General features: G+C 39.6%; 1 long non-coding RNA gene across 1 annotated transcript in view; it reads left to right on the forward strand.

Annotated features, from left to right (window-relative positions):
- The first annotated feature begins 5,126 nt into the window (after positions 1 to 5,126).
- The window catches only part of LOC104875801, a 3,605-nt gene continuing 1,372 nt past the window's right edge, over positions 5,127 to 7,359 (forward strand). Inside the window, exon 1 of the long non-coding RNA XR_784177.2 lies at positions 5,127 to 5,475. This is a non-coding gene — a long non-coding RNA (uncharacterized LOC104875801). The remainder of the gene's footprint in view (positions 5,476 to 7,359) is intronic.

The following is a 7,359-nucleotide window of genomic DNA, read 5'->3' on the forward strand; positions in this document are numbered from 1 at the left end:
AAGAGAGAAGAAGTGAGGGGGCGAGAGAGAGAGAGAGAACGAGAGAGAGAGAGGTTTGTAATATCCCACCACTTAATGTAGTGCATGACACATCACAGAGTTGAATTCAATCATCCTTTCTAAGACCAGACCCAACCTCTTCTTCTGAGTCATCTCTCATCTGCTAAATCTCATATTATCCAGTTGTTGGTCTTCATCTTGACTGTACTTGTTGAGCATTGCTTCAGTCTCCACATCAGTAAGGATTTTCCTGAAGTTATTGAGAGGGCACAGACAGATGCATCCTGTCCAAACCAAACACAGAATCATCAAAATGCATGCAAAGAGAGAGAGAGAGAGTGCTGGATGGGGCCAGTCTTGCTCTCATAGCATGTTCCTGAAAGATACCTGACATTGAAAAACAAGACCCTTGTCACCAGGAGTTTATCTCTGAAGGAACTCTCTGGTGCCACAGGAAATGTTATTTTTACCCCTGAGATATTCTTGAAATTCATCAGTTTAACTTGTGTCTCCCATGGTCAATCTGTCTACTGTAGGTTGTTTTGCAAGCCCCACCTCTAGACCTAAGTTGGAGGCAGAAAAGGTTGTCCTCTCATAACTAATAAGGTACAAGGAGAGACTACACAGAAAGGACCTCTGCAATTGGATTCTATAATCACAGTGATTAAAAAAAAAAGCCATGAATGAGCATGGCTTCCTCATTCATAAGATGTGAAGATAGAGGGCTGAATAAAGTCTAAGGTGGGGCTCTGATGTGTGGGTACAGAAATGGGAAAAAGTGGAGTGAGGGAATTGAGAAAAGTGATTCAGCATCCCAGGAAAGTAAAACCAGGAATAGGCAGGTAGGGGACACAGAGAGGTGTCACCTGGAGTTTGATGGAACTAAGGCATGCAACTCTGATGTTCCATATTTTGACAAATTCCCATTGTTTGCACATGAAAGTGGCACTGTGGAAGTGGAAGGGAGATGTTTTTATTTTCTGTTGCTGAATAACAGATTATCATTGAGTTTATATCTCACAACACCCATTACCTCCTGGGTATGGATATCAGGAGTTTAGGTAGATTAGGGTATCACCAGGCCAAAATGGTTATGAGCCAGATGGACTCTTAGCTGAGTCAGGTTATTGTCAGGATCCAGTTGCCTTTAAGACTGAGGTCCCTGTGTTCTTGCTATGATCAACTGCCTTGGTTCCTGCAGGCCGCCTGCATTTCTTCTGGTGGGAGCAACACCATCTTCCAAGCCAATCAAGTCCTTCTCAGACTTTCAGTTCCTCTTTGTCTTCTAGTTTTCAGAGGGTTTAGGATAGTAAATGAAGGTCACTACCACAATCTCTAGTCCATTGATTTGTTATTTTAGTTATAATTATACAATTCCTCAGAGTGGTCACTATATTAGTGATTAATGAACTAACCAGAGAATAAACTGGAATCTCTGGGACTGGGTTGGAAACCAAACATAGCAGCCCATACCTGTAGTAGGTACAGTAGTCATGCCTGTATTCCTTAAAAAAATCACTTGAGATCAGGAGTTCAAGATGAGTCAGAACAACATAATAAGACTCTGACACGAAGCAAGGAAGCAAGGAAGGAAGGAAGGAAGGAAGGAAAGAAAGAAAGAAAGGAAGGAAGAGGGAGAGGAGGAAGAGAGGGAGAGAGAGAAAGACTGGAAAGAGGGACAGGAAATGTTATAGATGAGGAAAAGTCACATCTCTAGAATATCCTGAAGATGAAGTTGAAAAGACTGAAGATCACAAAGTGCAGAGTAAGGTAGGCAATTTATCTCAATAGTAGAATCTCTGGGTTCAAGTTCCTGCATAAAAAGAAGGAAAAAGGAAAGGACAGAAGGAAGGGAGGGAGGGAGGGGGAAAAAAAAGAAAAGTAAATGCCAGGAAATCTCTGAAGAGTACGCCACACAGAACTGTATGACAGATCATTCCCTTTTCACTACAGCCTCTAGAGTGCGGCTTTATTATACACAGTGAAGTCTTTAGTTCACTCAGTTTACTGTATCATGGCAAAGTTACACTCTAGGTTGTATTTTCTTTTTCTTTTATCACACTTATTCTATTCTTCAAACTTCTTCAGTATTATTGAAATAAGGTCAAGTTTTAAAGTTATTTATTTAAACTGAATTATCAAACAAATATAATAAAATACAGTTCAATAACTCTGGTAAACACTCAAACCTAAGGCAGTGCCTGATCCAAGGTGATGGTTTTGTGGTTTGTTGTTCTTATCATCATAAAAAAGTATATTAAATGGCAATTATAATGCAAAAGGAAGATAAATATAATAGGTTATATTTTAAAAGTATGTGTTAAAAATTTTGGCTTTGTCTTTGGTTCTGATAGGTATATTTTATGCATAAACTATACATATAATTTCTCTCTGAATTGTCCAATGAAGGTTAAGTGACTTTTCAGAGCCAGAATGTTCCAGAAATGGCATAAAAGCCATATCACCAAGAACCCTAACTCTGTACTCGACCTGTAGCCTAAAGCCCTAGACAAGACTCCTGGGATCTTACAATTGTTCCAGAAAGATTAATAACTAGGTGCCACCAACCTTAATAAGATTATTGAAGGTATATTTCTATAATTTTGGCTTTTCTTAACCCTGAAAAACACACATAGAACATTGGCAGACCCTAGGTTCATGGACTATTAAAACTGAAGGGCTACTAACCCCACTCTAAAGATAAGAAAACTGATACTGGAGAGACTAGCAACTTGTCAGTGGATTTTAGGATTCAATTCTAAGAACTATAATCTTGCTACACACTCACTGGTGTTGGTATCATTTGGCTCCCTTACCTGTGAATGGAATGGGTTAAAGTGGAAATTTATCCCATTTTGTACTTCTTTGATTCCTAGCATGGCTAAATATCCACTCATATACATTTTAAGTATGTTTCCTTTTTTACAAATAGCTTGTTCAAACTTATAATTACATTTTTTAGCATTTTGAAAAACTATGCTTTTGCTCTATTTTTCAAAAGTATCAAAATCTTAATTGTTGATTTATAAAAGTTGCCTGGCTTCAGTATTAATCCCTTACCAGCTTTGGAATATGTTAATAACTCTCATCCATCTACTAAGTTTGTCAGTGTTTCCTTTGTTTTCACATACTAAAACTCATCAATTTTTGTCTTTCCAAATGTCGGTTGTTAAGCACACTTGCATAACATCACAGAAGTGTTATTTAAATCTTGATTTTACTTTGCACATTAATACAAGTTAAAGATAACTTTTGCATAATGTCCATGGGAATTTTTCTCTGTACAAATAGCCAGTTTTAGCAATATTCTCTATTAAATATGTCCATATTCTCTATCAGTTTTTGGTGTCAGTGGTATACTTCAGATTGAATATGTGTCTTCTTTTGAACACTTTAACCTCTTTATTAATGATTGTTCCCACACAAAGATAGTTATTACTGTCTTAAGGTGCATGTCTTCAGAGAATGAATAGTTTTGTTGATGCTATTATTTCATTACTATGGTATGGTTTTATTGCTACTATGAACATAATCTAGCTTCCATTATACGTATTTTTAGTTGGATTTGGCTATTACATAGGACAATTAATTTTTAAGAATGAGCCTACACTCAGCACCTAGCAGATGAATAGCTAGCAAGGATAATCTTCCATGCCTTAAGTTGTCCCTTCACTCTGTTATTTACTGCGCAGCTCTTTGCATTGATGTATTCTACAGTGATGTGAAGAACACTGTAAACTTCCATAGTGACGCTTTCATGTAAATTCCATACCCTTAGAATAAATTCCTGATTTTTTTTTGGCCCCTGGGGCACAACCATGTGATTTCACCTGAGCTCATGAACCAGATAACATCTGTTGCTCTTGGGTGAACAAAATCTGAGGGAGAAATTTAAGCATCAGAAGCCCCAACACGCAGCCAAAGCCCAAGGCAGAAGAGGTCTCCATCAGTCCAGGAAGAGACCTTGGTATCAGCGCTAATCATCGCTTTCTATTTGGAAGATGTCCCCAGGCAGAAGTTTGGGCCCCTGGACAGTCTGCTGGGTGACCTGGGCTCCTCAGAAGGGTGGCTCCCCGTGTGTGGGCGGCTTCGCCTGGCACAGGTGCTTATCTTGCCTGACAGGCGGTGCCCCGGCCACCAGGAGGCAGAAGTCCCACCCCCGCTCGGCTCCTGAGCACCAAATGCTCTGCACCACGCGAGGGGGACCCAGCTCTCCGACCGCAGCCCCCAGCACAGCAGCCCCTGGCCCTGGGTAGTGACAGACCACTTCCCGGAGGGGGATTTGCCACTGGGGTGCAGGGCCTGCAGATCGTGTCCTGTGACAGCGCGGAGTTGTGAACTGCTATTAAGCCTGGGGAGCTTGTGCTTAATAAACTGGATGGAGCAGGAAAAAGTAGCACACTGCTCAGTAGAGATCACCGAGTTACTAGCACTTTGGAGGTATGAAATACAAATTGACAATTCACAGCACGTTTTCAGAAAAATGTTATGTTAATGCGTGTATCATGGGATGCTTGGTAAAGTGAAACTAGCTTTTTTTTTTTTTTTTGCAAGTGTGTAAAGATAAATACAGCTGACGGAATGGATAAAAACTTACTGAGAAAAAAACTTACTGAGCACGAAAATTACTGTAGGTAAAGGAGAAATTTGTTAACATTAGTATTTTATGGGGATTTGCCAATCTGTAATGTTTTCTTATTCCCATATCAATGTTTGCCCACAACTTTCAGTAGTTTGCAAAAATGGCACTGAGCTCTCTTATGCAATTTTTCTATGTTGAGTTTGAGTTTGTTATTAACATGAAATGTTAACCAGCTTATTAAAATATTTCTTAAAACTAACATTGTAAAATTTTAAACAATACAGAAAAACACAAGACCAAACAAATTAGACTGTGGAAGTATCAGTTATTTTCTCTGCATATGAAATGTGCCTTGTTTTATTTTCCTACTAATAAAATAAATGTCAAAGCTCATTCTGCTGTGACAAAACCATACAGATTCCTAGTAACAAGCATTTATTTGTCATCTTCGCTCCAGACCCTGGGCATTACACAAGAGCTCCCTTAGAAATCATGTTCTTTTGCATCAAAATATGTTAAAACACACACATGCAAAATCTATTCCTGTGCCTGTCTCTTGTCACTAAACATCCAGGGACACTTAAAGTGAGACTGAGTATGATAAATGGACCATAAAGTACAGCCTGCCATGGAACATTGCCCTGAGAGAGCACACGGGGAGGGAGGATCTGGGCTGAAATCCTCTGCACTTAATGAAGCTGTAGGTGGGGCCATAGTAAGGATGGCCAAGTTCAGTGGCAATAAAGGGGCAGCATTCCAACTCTTCAGAGATGCTCTTCCTTGTGTTTACTTTTGAAAGAAATGTCATGTGGCTGTGTGGCATAGGGAGGAAGAGGGGACCAAAGAATGGAATGGGAGGGCATCCTCAGTGCTACCCAAGGACTCACCCAGCCGTGAGTATTCTCTGTGCTTTCTGAGGCGGTGGGTGTAGTAGCCATTGTCCTCGCTAAGGTTATGGACACACTTGGAAGCTAAGACCATGTGGTCTCCTTGCAGCTATGTTATAGATGGATGTTATTTTGGGATAAGCCCAGATCTTGTGGAGGGATAGGTGAATCTCATGTCCTTTAAGTATTCTCTAAATATTTCTGTCAAGATATTTTTAAATAGACATTTTCATATTTAACTGAACATACATATGGAACTTGGTGTGAAATTTCAATATGTGTTTACTATAAGTGGTGATCAAATCAGGCTGCCTGACACTTCTGTTACCTCAGACACTTTGTCATGTAGGTACCTGTCAGCAGTTGAAGACTTACATCTAGTGAGATGTTTCCTACTGCATTGCTTGCTATGGCAGTATTTTGGATTGAAATGTTTTCATGAAAATTAGAGAACCAAATGCCTGCCCTACCTATATCTGTAGGTTTTGTAATCCTACTATAAACTATATTTTGTCCTTTAAAAAAATCAATGCCCAGCCCACCTTAAGAGGTGAGCCAAAAATTGAGTGATTGTTTTGGCTTAATATATTTTTTTTTTCAATAATGGCCTTATTGTAATAGAATGTATATGCCATACAGTTCACCTAGTTAACATGCACAGTTCTGTGACCATTAGTATATTCAATGTTGTGCAAGCATCACATTGTCATAGGTCTTTTTCTTTCCCATACCATACTGATGAGTCATCATCAGTCCTACATTGGGTGGGTGAGAAGAATAGATCTACATAGTTAACTAATGGATATAGAGAAATGAAATAGCCCGAGGGTGCTTCTCTGAGAATTGCTCACACCTGGATGCTCTATGATGTTTGGGTCTGCAATGGTGCTAGGGGTTGAAACCAGGGCCTAGGCTATTCCAAGCTCTTGATCTATCACTGAACAACACCCAAGCCTATGGTCAATTTCATTTCCAGGGCCTCCGATAAAAAAAAATTTAGAGGGAAAATGGAAAAGGGTTTTCTTTCTCTAATACCTCATTGAAGAAAATCTAAGGAGGCTAGAGATGTAGCTCAGTGGCTCTGTGCCTGTCTGGCAAGCACAAGGTCCTGAGTTGCATCCCTGGTACAAAAAAAGAAAGAAAGAAAGAAAGAAAGAAAGAAAGAAAGAAAGAAAGAAAGAGAAAGAAAGAAAGAAAGAAAGAAAGAAAGAAAGAGGGAAGAAGGGAAAAAAGGGGGAAAGAAAAGAAAAGAAAATCTAAGGAAACACATCTACTCTGATTTTCTGCAGTAGCCTTTACTTTTAACTTGACTTCTTTACGTCAGTATTCTTGACACAGTGTTGAGAGTGTCCTTTTAAAAACATGATTGCAGTAGGAGCCTTTTCTGGCTAAAATCCTCAAGTCTTCTCATGTACTGAGCATGTACATTTTTAATGATGGGATATCTTCCACCTGTCATGAATCCCACATCACTACTATAGTGACATGGGATCCTAGAGTGCTTCTATGGCCTGACGACAAAACTATAGCACCCAGTAACATTGGAAATTAGTGCCAACACTGAGTGTTTTAGAGTGAATTTTCATTTCATTTATAAGTTGAAGCAGTCACCAGATGGTGATTGAGGGAAATTTGGAAAATTTTGCCAAGAGAAGTCATAAAAGTTGCAGCCAGCAAAGCCATAGGAGTAGGGCCGCCCAAACTCCCTGGAATCCAACTTGCCCTGGGTTCTAGATACAGAGCTACAAGATTTAAAGTTTGCTTTATAGGGTTTGGGTCTTGCTTTTCCTTATGTCCATATTTTTCTCCTTTTTTTTTGGTACCAGAGATCGAACTTGGGTCCTTGAGCTTGTGAGGCATGCGGCAGCACCACTGAGCTAAATTCCCAGC

Source organism: Fukomys damarensis, unplaced genomic scaffold (assembly GCF_012274545.1).
Source record: "Fukomys damarensis isolate Sample0158 unplaced genomic scaffold, DMR_v1.0_HiC HiC_scaffold_73851, whole genome shotgun sequence".
Classification (NCBI taxonomy): Eukaryota; Metazoa; Chordata; class Mammalia; order Rodentia; family Bathyergidae; genus Fukomys; species Fukomys damarensis.